Genomic DNA, 20,757 nt, shown 5'->3' on the forward strand with positions numbered 1-20,757 from the left:
TTACAACTCCGAGAGAGACAGAGAGGAAGAACAGATGAGGTTAGATAGAGAGAGAGCTGAAATGGAAAGGAGAAATAACACGACAAATGCCTGGAGGCAATTGCCAGGACCAGTGACGTGGAGCACCCCATTTGATCCAGCAGTGGGTCCCGCAGCAGAACAGGGGGGTCAGAGAGGACCGATGGACCTGAGGGGACCACGGCCGAAATCCTTTAAGGAGCTAAGGGCCGATTTGAGAGAATGGGATGGGTCCACAGAAGCACCAACCAGCAGGCCAAGAACAGAAGCAGAATGGGGAAGCCGAGGCAACGGAACATTGTCTCACTGTGGGGCTAGTGCAAGTAGTCAGGAGTGGGATGGTAACAGGCCGGAGAGTAGAGGAGTTATACATCATACTGACGGTGGGAATGAGCAGGAGAGACGTGAGAGAAGTACAAGATGTGGGGAGACGTCTTGTCTCATTCAAAGCGAGGGAGACCAACGGACCCAAGAATACAGAGAGAGGTTTAGATGTACTCACCATGCACCTAATGAGAATGTACAGCACTGGAGTCGTGGGAGCATGGGGAACAGTGAAGGATCTTGCCATGGGTCGAGAGATCAGGGACCACCGGCAAAAGACGAGGAAAGGGGGAATAACGGAATGTCTTACCATGCATCTAGGGAAATCATGCAGGATGGGACTGGTGAGATTATGAGAAATGGGAAAGTGTTTCACCATACACCCAGAGAGGATGGAACTGCATGGGACCTGGAGAGATGGGAACAAGGGAGGACTCCCCATAACTCGCCTGAGCCTAGACGTAGGATTCGGAGCTGGGATGGGAGAGATGTGAATGGACCCCCTAGAACTAGCATGCTGAGAGCTGCAGTAAAGGCCAAAAGACTCGATGTCACTAGCTTAAAATCTGACCTGGATGAGATAATAGATGGGACGTTGCCCTTAGAAAGGATTGACCTGTATGAACAAGATGAGTTACTGTTTATAGCAAAAGATATTACCCGAAAGGCAAGAGCAATTCATGAGAAACTGTCTGGACTGGCAGACAAGTATATGGTAGACTTGTTGTGGTAAATAAATAAATAATACCCTATTTTTGACTAGACTTATAGCATAACAGATAGCTCAATAAATAAGAGTCAAGATTCGAGGTAGTAGGAGTTTCTGCAGGTTTATTACAGCATAAGGACAGGATCAGGACAACCTGCATAGGAACAGAATGACAGGGCCCAGCAGGACAACTGGGGCCCAACAGGGGAAAAGAGGCCCAGCAGCTGCTGGGGCTAGGTCTGGGATGAGCGCGCTAACATTCAATAACAAAACACAGGCATATATACATAGCGCGAACACATAGCATTACATTGCAGTAGGCGTAGCAGTGGGTGGAGCAGAAAGGCATGACGCGTAGCAGTCGCGAAAGATAACAGTAAAAAGAGGTGTAACTGGGAGTATACATAGACATGTGATGCAAACGTAACAGAATATGTCATGAATGGGCGGAAACATAGGAGGGGGCTACCTAAGGAGCCGGGACCTCTAACCTAATGGTGCGCGAAAACTAGCAATGACGTATTACTAGGAGAAGCTGGGGGCTACGAACTCTGTGCTAGGAGCAGAGACTAGAGTCTGGAGGGTCGGAGCGACATGTACCTAAACCCTATCTGGTATCTGATGTTTAGGGAACATGTTGATATAAACTAGAAGTCATGAGGGGAAAAGCTAACTTGATTCTAAGACTGGACCATGCATTATTCTACATGTAGTGCGTGATGAAGAATACTAAATGACCATTAAATACAGTATTTCTCTAACGTGGAGCCGAGTAGGCTAGACAATGACGGAAACTATTGATGCAGTTCAGTAGCTTAGGAATGCAGAGGAGGAGGACTGAACTGATAACTGGAACTATAACATACTTTTGGCAGACTCAGAGGCAGAACCAAGCTGCACCGGGCACTGCGAGGCAGGAAGTAAGTGAAGGGTCGAGGATACAGGTGGGGGCTGTATCGCTCCTCAGCGAGGCTTTCAGGAGACAGGAACTGAATCCAGGGTCCGGGCCCTTTTTGAGGCCTGGAAACGGACATTTTATAATGGAATAACGTGCACACCGAGAAACGTGGCAACATTACTTTACATAGGCCTGATATTCGTAGTATTCACGAGGACTGGAAACTAACATACTAGAGGTGGACACAACTGTAATTGCGTCATTAATCGGACATGGGGAATAACATATGCATATTGGTCATGCACACATAACATATGATGGATGAGGCGTAGGGACACAGAACATGGCAAAATTTACTTTTCCACATTCCCTCCTTGTCACTACGTTTCCATCAGGAAACATCAATATTCATGATACCGTCTATCATTTCATACAGTACCATTTGCTCGTCTCGAATTGTCTTGGAACGGGATTTAGAACGAGGCTTGGGACTAGGAATACAAGAGGTAGCACACATGCTGCAAATCGCAGGGCCACATTGTATACAGAGGCAGCAGCTGAATATGATCGCTACTGCAATACCTAGAAAGGACAGGACTTTCCATCCCCATGCGGAAATTATATTCCAGAACCAACCGGACCATGTCCAGGTGCCTGGATCTTGGTGTAACAGATGGGCAATTTTATGGAGTCTGGTTATAGCTGAATAAACGGACGGCGCGTTATTTGGAATGAAAATGCAGCAACTAGATCCGATGACTCTACAGGCCCCGCCCCTATCGGCCAGTATGACGTCAAGGACGAGACGATTTTGCAAAACGACAAATCTCATAGCAGATTGTTCTTCGGTTAGGTTACCTAGAGCAGAGGCAGTCTCATTAACTACAGCTTCAAGGGTTCTTGTTAACCTACGGATCAGTTTACTATTCTGGACAGGTCCTACAAAAAAGAAGAAACCTTTATTGAAATCTGTATACTGTTCTAGAGTAGTTTCAGTATAATCGACAATTGGGGACTCCCTTCTATGTCTAATGTGTACTAGATGTGTGTTTCTGTGATAATCAGATGGGGCTAGGAAAACAGGTGGCAGTAGGAAGGCAATGTAACAGGTTCCCTCCCAATCGAGGGGCAGACGGACATATGCAGTTTGACCACAAATAAAATAAGAATGACGTGAAGCTTTGAAAATAGATTTCCCACTGTCACTATACTTGATAACAGTAGTACATTCACTATGACCTATGTGTACAGAACCATAACTACGGACACATAATTCGCCTTTGACAGGTAGTACTGAAATAGCAGGTAAGTCTGGAGTAATATCAGACTGATCATTCAGGACCATGAAATTCGACGAATAATTTCCTAAATTATATACTTCATTTTCTAGATCTAAACCTGTTCTGTGGGGAAGACCTTTCTTGTCTGGAAAACATGTACCGTTAAGAAAAGACATATCTGTTGAGGATGACGTTAACGTGGACCATGCTCCACACGAACCATTATGTGAGAATGGATAAGGAAAAAGTGGCAGAACTCCCTTCGGTGTCTGGAAAGGGGGGAGTCGACCACACACCCAACAATTTGTGGCATTGCTGGTCTGGTGTGAGTAATGTAACATACGGATAAATGTGTTGTTGCGCATAGCGAGGCGGTAAGAATATTCGTGAGGAGGCAGATCACTAAACGTGTGCTCTACTGTAGCATTAGCAGACATATTTACATGAGGAACTGGAAAACACAGGAAAAGTGCGTAACTAGTGCACGAAATCATTATGCTGAGAAATAATATGAAACTCAGAAAAACGATACATTGAAGTGAACTTCGACTGACTCTCTCACTATGGGGGTCTATTTTATACATGTCAGAAACAATCTAACCGTTTCACCTAGGGGAGGACTTATACAATCAAACTGACTGACTTATTTTACTAGACCTTAATTTGAGCTTATACTCCTGTTGCGGAGTTTTCTCTAACAAGGGAGGGGTTGTAATAATGTCTTGTGCGGGACAGTCCTTTAAAACAATGTTCTGGCAATCTTTCGAATCTTGGGAATCCTTGGAAATGTTCTTGGAGACTGGTTTCAATCCATTGAAAAGTTTTACATGAGAAAGGTGGACCCACCCCTTCCTGCCTTCCAACTTGACGGCAGTTCGGGTGGTCAAGAGGACCTGGCGTGGCTCCTTCCAACGTGGTTCCAGCGGACTTGATCTGTCGAAATTCCGGACCATCACAAGGGAGCCTGGAACGATCTCGTGCGGTGCCACCTCGGTATTGTCTGGAAATGCGGCGGCAACCTGTGAACGACATGAGTTGAGGGCAGACATCAAGGAAGCTAGGTAATCTGTCAGCATATTACATGAAACATCGGTAATACTTCGGGGTCTAGGAGTACCCCACATGTTAGGGGGGCGGCCGAATACGACCTCATACGGGGACAGACCTGATCTGGAATGTGCGACCATGCGCATATAGAATAAAGCGACTGGCAGAGCTACTAGCCAGTCCACACCTTTGTCCTTACAGACTTTTGCAATGCGGATTTTCAGAGTCTGATTATGTCTCTCTACGAGACCGGCTGCTTCAGGATGGCGTACACAATGGAACTTCCACTGGTACCCTAACAAAAGGGAAACGTGTTTCATGAGTTCAGATGAGAATGGCTGGCCGTTATCAGAATATACGACTCTAGGGAGTCCGTATCTAGGGAAAAATTCACGAACCAACTGCTTGGCAGTGGTCGCGGCTGTGTAATCTGGGACTGGATATGCTTCTGTCCACCTGGACAAAGCGCATACAACTACAAGGACATACTTGAAACCTCGACATCGCTCCATCTGAACATAATCCATCTGGAGGACCTCAAAAGGGTGGTCAGGGGGCTGGAAACCACCTTGTTCCACCGGGACACTTTTACCTGGATTAAACTGACAACATATCATACAGGTACGGACTTTCTGCTTGGCTGCAGCTCGTAAATGCTTGTTGAACCAAATGTTCTGGATACTGTCTAACATAGCTTTTTCTCCTAAATGTGCTGGACTATGTGCGGTATTGATAATGACTTGAACCATAGAGTCGGGGAGAAACCATGTGGCTCTACCCTTTGTTAACCATCCTTGATCTGTCTGGACCCCTCCTTGTTCAGACCATTTCTTGATTTCATCGGGAGTAGCATGTAACTGGATATCTATGACATCTTGAGTAGGGTCCTTGACTGTCATGCATGTAATCGGATCTGGAGTATGTGTCTGATTAACTGGAATGTCTGGAGTCTGTGCGGTAAGCTTGGCTGTGCGGTCTGCTAAATCATTACCTTGGGAAATAATGTCGGTGACTTTCGTATGTGCTTTGCATTTCATGATAGCAATAGATGTCGGTAAATGTATGGCATCTAACAGGGCTTGAATAAGGAGACCATGCTGAATCTTGGTTCCATGAGAAGTCATGAAACCTCTCTCCTGCCAGAGTACTCCGAAGTCGTGTACAACTCCGAATGCGTAACGTGAATCTGTGTAAACATTAACCTTCAGGTTCTTGGCATGTATACAGGCTTGTGTCAGAGCGACTAGCTCTGCTGCTTGAGCGGACAGGGTATCAATACGGTGTGTTTCAATAACTTCAGTGTCAGTAGTCACTGCATACGCGGCGACTAGTTCTCCTGTACTAGTTCTCATACATGAACCATCCACATAAAGTGTCAGGTCAGGATCTGGTAACGGAATGTCTGTCAGGTCTTGTCTTGGTTTTGTCGTAATATTAACTACTTCCACACAGTCATGTGGGTCAGAATTTGAATTAACTGATGGTAACAGTGTAGCAGGATTCAGAACGTTGCAGCGTCTAATTTCTATGTGTGGCTGGAACAGTGTTAACTCATAACCCGTTAAACGTGCAATTGTCAAGTGCTGAGTTTGTGTTCGGTTTAAAAGAACTTCTACGGAATGTGGGACTTGTACTGTCAGGGGATGTCCTAAAACTATGGAATCACTTTGTCTGATAGCTAGTGCTGTGGCTGCAACTGACTTGAGGCACGCAGGCAACGCCTGGGCGACTGGATCTAGTGTGCTCGAAAAATAAGCACAGGGCTTGTATTGACCTGCTTGATCTTGTGTGAGAACAGATAATGCTGTACCTTCGCGTTCAGTAACGAAAAGTGTAAAAGGCTTACTGTAGTTCGGTGTAGCTAGAACTGGAGCTTGACATAGGGCTTTCTTTAACTCGTTAAAACTAAGTGTATGTTCAGATGTCCAAGGGAGGACAGTCGATACGGCTGCCTCCTGTGTCGTTAACTGTATCAGTGGCTTGGCTAGAAATGCATACTGGGGAATCCATTGTCTACAATAAGATGTAAGGCCGATAAAAGCACGTACCTCCTTCTGGGTTCTGGGCTGGGGAAGACTCGCTATTAACTGGATACGGTCTGGTGTCAACTGCCTACCCCTCTTGGACAGCAAGTGTCCTAAGTATACCACTTGCTGGACACAGAATTGAAGCTTCGAAGGTGACACTTTGTGCCCCATCTCGGCGAGAAAATACAGAACTGTAAGGGATGCTCGCTCGCAAGCACGTTCAGAACGGGCTGTGATCAGTAGATCATCGACATACTGGAGCAGGGCAGTGTCAGTTGGCATGTGAATATTGTCTAATTGTCTCTTGAGTGCTTGACTGTAAATACTAGGACTTTCTGTGAAACCTTGAGGAGCGCGTGTAAACATATAGCTCCTTCCATTTAAACAGAATCCGAAAAGAAACTGGCTGTCTGGATGAATTGGAACACTAAAAAATGCATTCTTGAGGTCTATGACAGTGAAAAACATGGCTTCGGAATCAATGGCTGTTAACAGGGAAGAAATATCTGGGACAACTGGGTACTGAGGAATAATACATTTATTAAGCTCTCGTAAATCAATCACTAATCGATATACTGGGGGTGCATTTGGATCAGTACGTTTCATGACTGGAATGATCGGAGAATTACATACATTGGAGTCAGTTTCTACAACTACTCCCTGAACCATGAGCTCGTCAATAATTTTGGATAAGGCTGCTACAGCCTCAGGTGGCAATCTGTACTGTCTGATTCGTGGTAACACTACACCTGGCTTGAGAGTCACACGATGGGGTGTGATTTGCATGTAACCTACATCAGTTGGACCTTGCGCCCATAAGTGCTGCGGAACATTAGACAATCTCGAATCAAAATCTCGTAATACATAGTGACCCTTAAAGTCACGTAGGAACAGACGTATTCCCTCTGGGGAACAGCAAATAACTGCACCTAATTCTTTCAGTGTCTTAATGCCTAATAGATTTTCTGGACATGACTTAGTAAGTAACAGATCAGTAGTACGGGACAATGGACCTACTTCTAGAGTGACTGGCTTTGATATTTCATTAACTATTGGCTTTCCTGAAAATCCAAGGGAAACATTTCTTGAGCCTGAGAGCGGAGCCCCTGGAACTTCGGCATGACTAATTGTGGTCCTACTTGCCCCTGTATCGATCAAAATTTTTCTGTCTTTCCCTAATACTTGACTGTGAACATAGGGACCTTCTTGATCTACAGGTATCTCGATGAGAGGCAAGCCTACCTCCCTCTCTAGGCTGTTTCATGAATATGACTGGTACTCTGGATACTCGGACTGTGCATACTGGTACATCTGTGACGTAACATGCTGTGTTGCAGCAATAGGCTGCGGTGCGGAAACTGTCTGTTGTGCATTCTGTGACTGAGGAATCTGTGAAACTTGTTCTTGTCTAGGCGGACGTGGTCTTTCTTTAGTCTTACCGGTAGCTATGTTGTGTTTCAGAACTGCACACTCGTTTATAAAATGACCTGGCTGTTTACAATAATTGCAGTTCCCTCTAACGGGAGCTGCAGGATGACTGGCTTGATTGGGACCCCTCTTCTGACTGTCTTGAGGAACAGATTGTGCAACTAGCACTTTAATTTTCGTGTCTTTCATACGTTTTCTTTCGTGTTCTTGCTCTTCTCTGATTCTATTCTGGTGGTACTGGAGCATCTGGAGCATCTGGGACGGAGTATTTGCTTGCCAGGTGCTTTCGACTTTCAAAACTCGATTTTTAATTTGTGGACTTGAATTCTCGACTAATTTAGTAACGAAAAGGTGAGGGTACGACTCACTACTTGTCTTGAGACCACTATTAATACTGAAACATTTTTCAAATCTAGAATAAAAATCACTAATATCTTCATCTTGTTTCTGTTTACAGGCTGAGATTGCATCCCAGTCTTCTTTCCTAGTTGTCAATAATCTGGGTAAAACTTGAATCAATAATTCTGGTAAATCTTTACATTTATCTCCGAGACCGGTACCTGGTACTCGTGCCTTGTCTTCAGCTTCTAGAGCTGCCCAATCGATCTTTTTCTCTCCCACCTCCCATTCTTTTTCCTTTAACTTTTCATACACCCCTGCGGGTAACAGGACCTTTAACATTTTAATAATATCTGGGTAAGTGTATTCTCCCATACGGAGCATGTCTTTTAATTCTCTATGGAACCCTGCTGGATCTTTGTCATGACAGGGGATTAATTTCTTCATTTCAAGAAGTTCCATCTTTGAAATCGGAGTGTATACAAACACTCGTTGCATTACGCCACCCGCCCCTTGGACTGGGTGGACTTCTCGTAACGGATTCTGTCTGTCTATGTAGAATGGCTTACTTTCTGGGGGTGAGACATGAACAAAATGCGGGTTCAAAAACGTTCTATATTTGTGGCGCTGTTCTAGAATGACACTAATTAAATCGGTACCTAGACCTCTCCATCTATACTGGAGTAACTCGTTCAGGATATCGTGCAACGGACCTGGATCAGAGTGTTGACCCTCATACAGAGTGATGAGGTGCTGGATCATATACATACCCACCAGTCGTTGCTCGGCTGGGGGCAATTTCAGAAACATTTGTGCCACTATTTCGTCTGGAAAAGTGGTAGAATCAGTAATCCATCGGACTGCTGATCGGGCTAGTTCTTGTTCATGCATGGTACTTAATTCACTGTAACCGATTCGTGATTTCAGAATGTGATCGGTAGCTTGAAATACTTGTTCTAGAGAACCTTGTTCTGGTGCTAGATGAAAAATAGACTTGGGTTCTAGACGTAAATGGCGATCTGGAAATCTGGATTTTCCTACATACGCTATTCTGGCGGGATTCTCGTTCTCTTCCTCTTCAGGATCAGAGATACTTTCTTTCTCGCTTACTTGTGCTGCTTTACGCTGTTCGTGTATCTTTACTATCTCTTTACGGATTTTCTTGTACATACTCTCCATAGCACCGACGGTCTTGTGCTTACCCTCGGCTATATTATCACTCCACCTTGTCAGGATTCTCATTTCGGCGGGATCTTTAGACGGGTAATCTTGTTCTCTTATTAGACAATTGATCAGGAACTTTAATATCATGAGCTGAATCTCGGCTTTCCTTTGAGACATAATCTCGCCAATACTTTCTGGATCATCCCCTGTACGGATGAAACGATATATTCTGTCTAGATCTTCTTTCATATTCGGCAAGGTGACTAGATACTCGGTCACTCTCCTTACACGTAAGGAATATAAAACCATAGTATATTCGCCTGGAACTGGATCATAGACACATTCGTTAAGGGCTTGTCTGATTTCTGTAACAGACTTATTACTTTTAGGAGTACGCTGTAATGCTTGAGCATGTAATTCGAGTGCCGATAAACGCTTGTGTGGCGGCGGGGTTTGAGGAGTAGCTCCTCCTGCGGCCCCTAGACTGGAGTCGTCTACTGAGGCTCTACGTCCTGGCAGAGTGGGAAATGGAACTGTAGGCTGGACCGGGGGTACCGTAACAGGTACTCCGGTGTCTGGAGGAGCGGGAAGTGCCTGATTTACAGGGACTAGCGGAGCGCGAACAGGATTTGCATATTCTGGGACTGTGTCGTCCAGATAGGACGAAATAAAAATATCAGCTGCGGTCGGTTTGTGACGTAGTTTGGTCGGAATTAATGGTGGCGGGAAATTACTGGATGCCTCTGGGGTCGCTTTTGGCAAACCTTCGGCAAGGAGAGGATACATACCCTTAATAAGGGCATGCCTCTGTCTGTCTGACTGTTCGGCTTTGACTTGTTCACCTATCTCGATTAATTCTCTTTCTTGGGCTCGTTCTTGGGATTCTCTACTTAACTCTGACTTTCTGACTTCCTTCTCGGTTCTTCTATGCGCTTCTTTACGCCATAACTCGATGGCATCTTTCTGTGACTGTCTGGCTTTCTTTTTCCATAATGCTTCTTCTACTCGCATGATACATTCGGCATCCCATGTACCCGATACGGGCCATCTATACTTGTCTTCTAACTGTTTGGTATACTCTACCCATAAATCTAGATATAATATGGCGCTTATGCCATGTTTCTGATACATAAAGTGACCTGGACTGTCCCTAGGCGGGACAGGAACTGCTTCCTCTAATAAACCTTTTCTAGTTTTTAACTGACGTAACTTGGAAAATATAGGCATGACTGAACTGTAATCTGGACAAAATACAATACACAATAAAAACACGAAATCACATCGCACTCATACCACAACAGTAAAATACATGAGGAACATTATAAATAACAGTTCGAACAGAATATTACCTGGAATACTGAGAACAGAAATAGAACAGATTTTCTCGAGAACGGAACAGACTAGAGTTACTGGATGCACTGCTGTAACAGTACGGAACATACCGGTCCCATCAAGGGACACATCAAGACCCGTATCCACCTAGGTGAACACTTCGTTTGTGAGTCTGGGCACCACCAACCCACGGACCAGGAGTCAATTTAGATTGGTCCTGTCTAGATACTACCCCAGCAATGGTACTCACCGGGCAGCACGGAACGGGAGGCCTCGGACGGGACTGGACTGCTACGACGACGGACGACGGACTTCGGACTTCGGACTTCAGTTACAGGTGGGCCTCCGGATACCTCGGACCTTGGACTCTCGGCTTGGGCTCTGGTCGGGACTCGCCGCGTTCCTCCACCGTCTCGTTCGGATGCTGGACCGCCTCCTCCGTCTCCTCCGTGGGCCTGAGGGATACTTGAGCAGAAATATCTGCCACTGCGCAGAAGAGTTCCGTCACGACTGCAGAGGGTCAGGGGGTCGGCGTGGCTTCACCGACGCGTGGGGAAAGGGCAAGTCCCTATTCGGGCGCCATTATGTGGTAAATAAATAAATAATACCCTATTTTTGACTAGACTTATAGCATAACAGATAGCTCAATAAATAAGAGTCAAGATTCGAGGTAGTAGGAGTTTCTGCAGGTTTATTACAGCATAAGGACAGGATCAGGACAACCTGCATAGGAACAGAATGACAGGGCCCAGCAGGACAACTGGGGCCCAACAGGGGAAAAGAGGCCCAGCAGCTGCTGGGGCTAGGTCTGGGATGAGCGCGCTAACATTCAATAACAAAACACAGGCATATATACATAGCGCAAACACATAGCATTACATTGCAGTAGGCGTAGCAGTGGGTGGAGCAGAAAGGCATGACGCGTAGCAGTCGCGAAAGATAACAGTAAAAAGAGGTGTAACTGGGAGTATACATAGACATGTGATGCAAACGTAACAGAATATGTCATGAATGGGCGGAAACATAGGAGGGGGCTACCTAAGGAGCCGGGACCTCTAACCTAATGGTGCGCGAAAACTAGCAATGACGTATTACTAGGAGAAGCTGGGGGCTACGAACTCTGTGCTAGGAGCAGAGACTAGAGTCTGGAGGGTCGGAGCGACATGTACCTAAACCCTATCTGGTATCTGATGTTTAGGGAACATGTTGATATAAACTAGAAGTCATGAGGGGAAAAGCTAACTTGATTCTAAGACTGGACCATGCATTATTCTACATGTAGTGCGTGATGAAGAATACTAAATGACCATTAAATACAGTATTTCTCTAACGTGGAGCCGAGTAGGCTAGACAATGACGGAAACTATTGATGCAGTTCAGTAGCTTAGGAATGCAGAGGAGGAGGACTGAACTGATAACTGGAACTATAACATACTTTTGGCAGACTCAGAGGCAGAACCAAGCTGCACCGGGCACTGCGAGGCAGGAAGTAAGTGAAGGGTCGAGGATACAGGTGGGGGCTGTATCGCTCCTCAGCGAGGCTTTCAGGAGACAGGAACTGAATCCAGGGTCCGGGCCCTTTTTGAGGCCTGGAAACGGACATTTTATAATGGAATAACGTGCACACCGAGAAACGTGGCAACATTACTTTACATAGGCCTGATATTCGTAGTATTCACGAGGACTGGAAACTAACATACTAGAGGTGGACACAACTGTAATTGCGTCATTAATCGGACATGGGGAATAACATATGCATATTGGTCATGCACACATAACATATGATGGATGAGGCGTAGGGACACAGAACATGGCAAAATTTACTTTTTCTCATTCAAAGCGAGGGAGACCAACGGACCCAAGAATACAGAGAGAGGTTTAGATGTACTCACCATGCACCTAATGAGAATGTACAGCACTGGAGTCGTGGGAGCATGGGGAACAGTGAAGGATCTTGCCATGGGTCGAGAGATCAGGGACCACCGGCAAAAGACGAGGAAAGGGGGAATAACGGAATGTCTTACCATGCATCTAGGGAAATCATGCAGGATGGGACTGGTGAGATTATGAGAAATGGGAAAGTGTTTCACCATACACCCAGAGAGGATGGAACTGCATGGGACCTGGAGAGATGGGAACAAGGGAGGACTCCCCATAACTCGCCTGAGCCTAGACGTAGGATTCGGAGCTGGGATGGAATAAGATTTCGGAAGGGAATGAAGAACTGACGTTTCCTAAGTATGGAACGTTCAAGTTAGAGGCGTTACATCGGCTGAAATCAATTATGTCCTCATTGAATCCTCCGCCTAGACCAACCCCGTTTGAGGCCCTTAATGCGTGGCTTAGGGCGGCACACGACAGAAATCTGAACAGGCGCCAAGAAAGGTTGAAGCGATCAGTAAGGGCAGTGCGAGATGCCAAATGGGATGCGGACGCCAAGAGATGGAGGGTACAGGCTATTGAGGTGGACAAGTTATACCCAGTGAGAGAGGTGACAGGAGAACAGAGGCTCATGGAAGAGGATGAGGAGAGCGAGTCGGAGAACAACTTGATAAATAGGTTGTTGATAGATAGACGCCTCCGAACGTTGGGAGAATGGAGGATAGGGGACTCGCAAGGGATGATGGGCCTGCCATAGAGGGATATGTACCACTCCCTATATCAGAGTGGACACCGACCAAAGGTGAGGAGACACCTCAGCCTAGTACAGTACCGAGAGTAGTCGGAAGGTTTGTGGTGCAGAAGGTACCGGAAACAGAGAGGGTTGAGTCCTATGGGTTGCCAGACGCTCTACAAGTACCCGTTACCATAGGTCCTATAGTATCGATTTACAACTCCGAGAGAGACAGAGAGGAAGAACAGATGAGGTTAGATAGAGAGAGAGCTGAAATGGAAAGGAGAAATAACACGACAAATGCCTGGAGGCAATTGCCAGGACCAGTGACGTGGAGCACCCCATTTGATCCAGCAGTGGGTCCCGCAGCAGAACAGGGGGGTCAGAGAGGACCGATGGACCTGAGGGGACCACGGCCGAAATCCTTTAAGGAGCTAAGGGCCGATTTGAGAGAATGGGATGGGTCCACAGAAGCACCAACCAGCAGGCCAAGAACAGAAGCAGAATGGGGAAGCCGAGGCAACGGAACATTGTCTCACTGTGGGGCTAGTGCAAGTAGTCAGGAGTGGGATGGTAACAGGCCGGAGAGTAGAGGAGTTATACATCATACTGACGGTGGGAATGAGCAGGAGAGACGTGAGAGAAGTACAAGATGTGGGGAGACGTCTCGTCTCATTCAAAGCGAGGGAGACCAACGGACCCAAGAATACAGAGAGAGGTTTAGATGTACTCACCATGCACCTAATGAGAATGTACAGCACTGGAGTCGTGGGAGCATGGGGAACAGTGAAGGATCTTGCCATGGGTCGAGAGATCAGGGACCACCGGCAAAAGACGAGGAAAGGGGGAATAACGGAATGTCTTACCATGCATCTAGGGAAATCATGCAGGATGGGACTGGTGAGATTATGAGAAATGGGAAAGTGTTTCACCATACACCCAGAGAGGATGGAACTGCATGGGACCTGGAGAGATGGGAACAAGGGAGGACTCCCCATAACTCGCCTGAGCCTAGACGTAGGATTCGGAGCTGGGATGGGAGAGATGTGAATGGACCCCCTAGAACTAGCATGCTGAGAGCTGCAGTAAAGGCCAAAAGACTCGATGTCACTAGCTTAAAATCTGACCTGGATGAGATAATAGATGGGACGTTGCCCTTAGAAAGGATTGACCTGTATGAACAAGATGAGTTACTGTTTATAGCAAAAGATATTACCCGAAAGGCAAGAGCAATTCATGAGAAACTGTCTGGACTGGCAGACAAGTATATGGTAGACTTGTCCAGAACGAGGACATTACAGAGTAACCATAGGTTGCAGTATTCAGACCAAAACTTAGATGAGAAGAGAACTACAGGATTAAAAACACACATAAGGGAGCTGATAACAGGAATAAGAGCATGGAGAGATCTGGACAAGTGGGAAGAGAGGTGGTCCACAAGGGGTACTGTCAGGAGGAGCACGAGTGTGATGTCTCCGGAAGGAAGGGTAATGCAGATGGAGGCATTTCCTTTGAGGGAAATATCGAATGGGAACTATGTACATGTGCCCTGGAGTAGAGGAGATTTGGCTGCATTTACCAACTCATTTCCGAAGTTAAGGGACAATCCTGTTGAGTGGTATAAGCAGGTAGAAAGGTTTGTGAAAATCTTGAAGGTATTGTGGATTGATTTAAACACCTTGTTTGACATTGTGGTGCCAGGAGATTTGTGGACAGCATGCAAGACTAGTGTCGAGTGGCCAACGGTAGAACCAGAAAGGGATGCTGCCACAAATGGACCGTCTGAAACTGTAATGTTGAAATATGAAAGAGTAATAACTTGGCTGAAGGAAAAGGTCCCACCACAAGACATAGATTGGGTAAAAATAGACCGAACAAGACAGGAACCCAAGGAGACAGTTCATAAGTTTTATGAGAGATTGCTGAAAACATTCAAACAATACAGTGGACTCGATGTAATGGACCCCAAGGATATAGGACAGTTTGTGTCAAAGTTTGTTTTGGGGTTGAGACCTGATATTTGTTTGATGATTCAGCAACATTTGATTTGTTGGCAAAACAGACCATTAGATGAGATTTTGAGGTATGCCAGGTACTGCAGTGACGAAATAGATTCCAAAGCAAAGAAGCTAAAAGAGAAGCTGATGGTAGTGCAGATGCAGTCAGCTGGAAAGGGTGGACAGCGCCAACAGGGAACAGGGACAATGGGACGAAAACCAAATGGACAGAATAGAGACAACGAGGAAAACCCGAGACCTAGAATAGACCTTGCTACGTTAAAGAAAACGACGAAGTGCCACCAGTGTCATCAGGTGGGACATTGGAGACGCGAGTGTCCCTATAACCCTGAGAACAGAGAATTAGAGGTAGAGGAGGAGGTTCCAGAGGTTCCAGTTCAAGGGGTACCAGTGCCGAGAATCAAGGTGGCCAAAGGGGGGACTTCGGCTCCATGAGCTCAGTTTCCGCAGCCACCAAAGATTTCGACAGGGGGAAAGGTCTTTAGACAAATGCCTCTTTTCATAGATGAGGAAAAATTTTATTACATTGATCCATTGACTTGACAACGTGTAAGCAAAGAAGAGGACTGTACCCTCGGGGCAGTTCTGGAAGTGGATCAAAGAGGACTGTTTGTTGAGGCTGAAGTGGCAGGGTGTCCTACAACGTTCTTGGTGGATACTGGAGCTACTCGATCAACTTTGAGGTCAGCAGTGGTTCCGGATCTACCAATGTCGGGGGAAACAATTCAGGTGGTAGGAGTCGCAAACAAGAGAATGACTAGCCCTTTGACGGAACCAGTGTCAGTGAAAATCGGAAATTACATGAATGAACATCAGTTTGTAGTATGTGATTCAAGTCCTGTGTGTCTGTTAGGAAGGGACTTATTGTGCAAACTGAACTGTACCATATACTGCACGCCTCAGGGAGTAGAGGTAGAAACGACAGATGATGATGCTACCTTCAAAATTGTGAATTCAAGAACATGCATAGAACTGTATCCCACTTTGACTGTGGAGGACCTTCCTTGGGACTTACGCGAGGCAGTATCATCAGAAGTATGGGATTTTACAGGAGAAGAGATAGGATTGGTCAAAGGGGTAGAGCCAGTGAAGATCATAGTGAAACCAAATGTTGTTTATCCAAGAACGCCACAATACAAGCTGTCCCAAGAGACGATTGCAGGAATAAAACCCGTGATCGACTCTATGATTAAACAGGGAATACTGAAAGAAATCGTGGGAAGTCCATGCAACTCCCCGATTATGGGTTTGCAGAAACCTAGTGGGAAATTTAGAATAGTACAGGACCTACGAAAAATTAATAACATTGTTGTTTCATGTTGTCCAGTGGTACCGAATCCATCAGTGATACTGTTTCAGATACCATTCCAAGCTGAGTGGTTCACAGTGATAGATCTTTGTCAGGCTTTCTTTTCAATCCCATTAGACGAAGAGAGCCAGTACCTTTTCGCGTTTAAAATGGAGAATCGCGTCTTAACATGGTGTAGAATCCCACAAGGGTTCACAGATAGCCCATCAATCTTTAATCAGTTACTGAAAAAGAATCTTGAAAGTCTGGTACTGCCCCAGAATTCGGTTCTGGTCCAGTACATAGACAACCTACTTGTTGCGTCAGGAACAGAAGAAGCTTGCAAGGAAGACACCATCGCCTTGCTGAACCATTTAGCTGAAAATGGACACAAGGTATCTCCGAGTAAATTGCAGTACTGTCTGACAGAAGTACAGTACTTGGGTCATCGGATAGAAAAGGGAAAGCGTAAGGTGTCACCAGATAGAATAGAGGCAATCATGAAGATGAACTCGCCTACAACACAGAGAGAAGTCAGGATGTTTCTAGGAATGGTTGGTTATTGCCAACAGTGGATAGCTAACTTTTCACTGAAAGCAAAACCCTTACAGAAACTGACGCACAAGGAGGTGAGTGATCCGGTACCATGGGACAACGAGTGCTTGATGGCGTTCCTACAGCTGAGAGATGACTTGTGTCGTGCTCCGACTCTGGGGATGCCGGATTATGAAAAGCAATTTTCCCTCTATTGCTGCGAAAGGGAGGGCTGTGCTTTGTCAGTCTTAGTGCAAGTACATGGGAATGCCCGTAGACCAGTTGCATACTTTTCGGCTACCTTAGATCCAGTAGCCGCAGCGTTGCCCGGATGTCTCAAATCCGTTGCTGCAACAGGTGTCAGCATTGAGCGTTGTGAAAGCATTGTGATGGGACACCAGTTAGTGGTGTATGTACCTCATTCTGTGGAACTGTTAATGACCAGGACCAAGACCCAGCACTTGACCAACAGTAGGCTCACGCGCTATGAGCAAGTTATTCTTGCTGCAGAGAACGTGACCCTTAAGAGGTGCTCTGTCTTGAATCCTGCTACTCTGATGCCACTTCCTAATGACATAGAAAGCGAAGACTGTGAAGATCACGATTGCCTTGATGTGACTGAACTATGCACGAAGCCCAGACCAGAAATTGTAGATGAACCATTGATCGACCCCGATGAAATTTACTTTGTCGATGGTTCATGTTTAAGAGACGATACTGGTCGGTTGAGAGCAGCTTATGCTGTTTGCACCATTACTGGAGTTGTGGAAGCCGCTTGCCTGGAAGGAGTACACTCCGCTCAGGTAGCAGAAATCATTGCATTGACACGTGCCTGTATAGCAGTCAAGAAAATTAGAGTCACCATCTATACTGATAGCCAATATGGTTTCGGTGTAGTTCATGATTTCGGGCAATTGTGGTCTCAGAGGGGTTACATGACCACCTCTGGTTCGCCAATCAGAAATGGGGAATTTGTGCGGCTGTTGTTAGAAGCATTACAGGGTCCAGCTGAAATCGCTGTTGTAAAGTGTGTAGCTCATACGAAAAATACAGATTTTGTGTCACAAGGAAATAGATATGCAGACGAAGTTGCCCGCTATTGTGCGGAGCATGGTTATTCTTTCACGGAGGTGGAAGTAAGTGGGGCTCAGGAAAGGACAGAATTGAGCATGATGTTAGAAACAGTCGATACTTGGGAAGATTTGAAACAAATGCAAGACAATGCACCTGAATCTGAGAAGCAGGCGTGGGAAACAGCAGGGTGTGTGAGAAGCGAAATGGATTTTTGGATTTCAGCAGATGGAAGGGCCGTGTTACCTGAGGAGTTAGCGAGCCCAATGGCACGACAGATACATGGTCCAGTGCATTTGGGAAGGGATGCCATGCTGAGGGTGTTCAGGCAGACTTGGTATTGCCCAAAGTTTAGGATTGCAGCAGAAGCAGTGTGTAAGCGATGTGTTACTTGTCAGCAGTTGAACATAGGGAAAAGAACACCAGTTACACTGAGTCACATTGGGAGGTCTGGGGGGCCTTTCAACAGAATGCAATTGGATTTTATTGAAATGCCAAGGGTCAACCGCCTTAGGTATGTTCTGGTGGTAGTATGCATATTTTCCAGATGGGTTGAAGCGTACCCTACACGCAGGTGCGATACACTCACAGTAGCAAAGTTGTTGCTTAGAGAGTTGATACCGCGCTTCGGGGTGCCTGCCTCTCTGGAATCGGACAGAGGGACACATTTTAACAGCGAAGTTGTGAAGATGCTTTGCTCTGCATTGAACATTGATCAGAAATTGCATTGTAGCTATCGACCAGAGGCTTCAGGTATCGTGGAACAGATAAATGGGACGTTGAAATGTCGAATTGCTAAAGTGTGTTCATCAACTTCCTTAAGTTGGCCTGATGCTCTTCCTTTGGTCCTTATGAGCATGCGTAGCACACCCGACAGGAGGACAGGTCTCTCTCCACATGAGGTGTTGATGGGGAGGGCAATGAGACTTCCAACTGTCCCCACAACTGCATTACTGAACATTACAGACGACCTGATCCTGGATTACTGCAAGGGGTTATCTGACGCCATTCATTCTGTGTCTCTTCAGGTACAGGCCGCAGAAGTCCCACCTTCAAGAAATCAGTGCCACGACCTGTGCCCAGGAGACTGGGTGCTGGTGAAGAAGCACGTCCGGAAGAACTGCTTGGACGTGCGCTGGAAGGGGCCTTACCAGATAATCCTAATCACAAACACTGCCGTGAAGTGCGGAGGACTGCCAAATTGGATCCACGCTTCCCATACTTGAAGAGTTCCAGCACCCCTGGAAGAAACAGCTCCTCTCACAGACGAAAATCCAGTGGTGGAGGAAGAATCGCAAGAGGGGATCAGTCAAGCTGTGGGGGTGTCTGAAGAAGTTGGGAGTGTAACAGATCCAGAAGAGGAAGGAAAACAGAACGGCAGCGAAACTGAAGTTGCTACTGAAGGAGAAAGCTGTTGTGAAACCAACTCAGAGACAGAGCAAGTTCAGAGTGATCAAGAACTGAGTGAACGGACAAGAAATAGGAGAACAAGGCGTGGAGCAGCTACCTGGCCTGAAAGAAAAAGGAGGCCAAGCTTGAAGCCAGCTCGAGAGGAAACTCTTGCTCCTATATCCAAAGACTCAGATCCAGAAGAAAGTGCACAAGGACAAGAGCAGGAAGGTCCGAGAAGATCAAGGAGGGTGCGAGTGCCTTGCAGAAGATAAGCTACTCCTGAGTGGACCTACCTCTCTGCAGATGTCCTCAGCGGGACGCAGAACTGGGAGGGTGAGGGAAGTGACCCTGACCAGAACTGACCCGATCATCACAGTGGAAGTAAGGTTCTTGATACCAGGAGCGGAGGTTGAAAGATTGCTGACACTTAACATCGTCTATCCTCCTCTTCTGAGCGGAATAGGAAAGTTGATCCTAGAGACAGTTGAATTTCCATGTTGTTGTTCGAGGTGTCCAATACTTGAGGGAATCCTTCTTCGTATGGAAATATTCGAGCAAGTTGTGGAACTTCTTGGAACACGCATAGTTTCGGATTACTAAAGACTTTGCAAAGAACTTTGTCAATACAGATTGAGAGATAACCTAGTGCCAAGAAGAAGAACAAGAAATTAGGGATTTCCATTTTAGAGGATGGAGAAGGACTAAGGTTGCCTATTGCTACAGAACTCAGAGACTGTTTTTGCGGAGGGGATTTTTCAGCTTCCAGGTGTGGTTCGAAAGATCGGAGAAGCAAAGAAAAGAGACTTGTACTGTGAAAGAAAACCAGAACTACACTGTTTTGAGACTATGGAGGCTGGCAACCCGAACCGCAGGGCAAAATGCATAATAGGCACACTTTTAGGGGTAGTGATTTCTCTTATAGTTTTAGTAGTTACAGTATCGCATATAGTGGGACATGAAAATGATGTGATAGCAGAAAAAGAAGCAAAAAGTGTACCAACACAGAAGCCTCCTACGATTGGTAAACAGGGGGAAAATACAGCGAAAGAGAAAGCTTTGTTAGATGCTGAAATAAAAAGATTACATGCAGATGAGTCACAGGGGAATTTTAAAACGAATGCTTATGCCAAATTGCTTTATGAATATATTGATGTCATGGAGGCGAAGAACTGCTACGTCTGTATGCAGTTGCCAGCTTCTGTAGATGAAGGCATCAGATACCATCATCTTCCATTGACCTATGGAATCTCATGTAGTTTGTTGCTGAGCATATT

This window comes from Lissotriton helveticus, chromosome 10 (assembly GCF_964261635.1).
Source record: "Lissotriton helveticus chromosome 10, aLisHel1.1, whole genome shotgun sequence".
Lineage (NCBI taxonomy): Eukaryota > Metazoa > Chordata > Amphibia > Caudata > Salamandridae > Lissotriton > Lissotriton helveticus.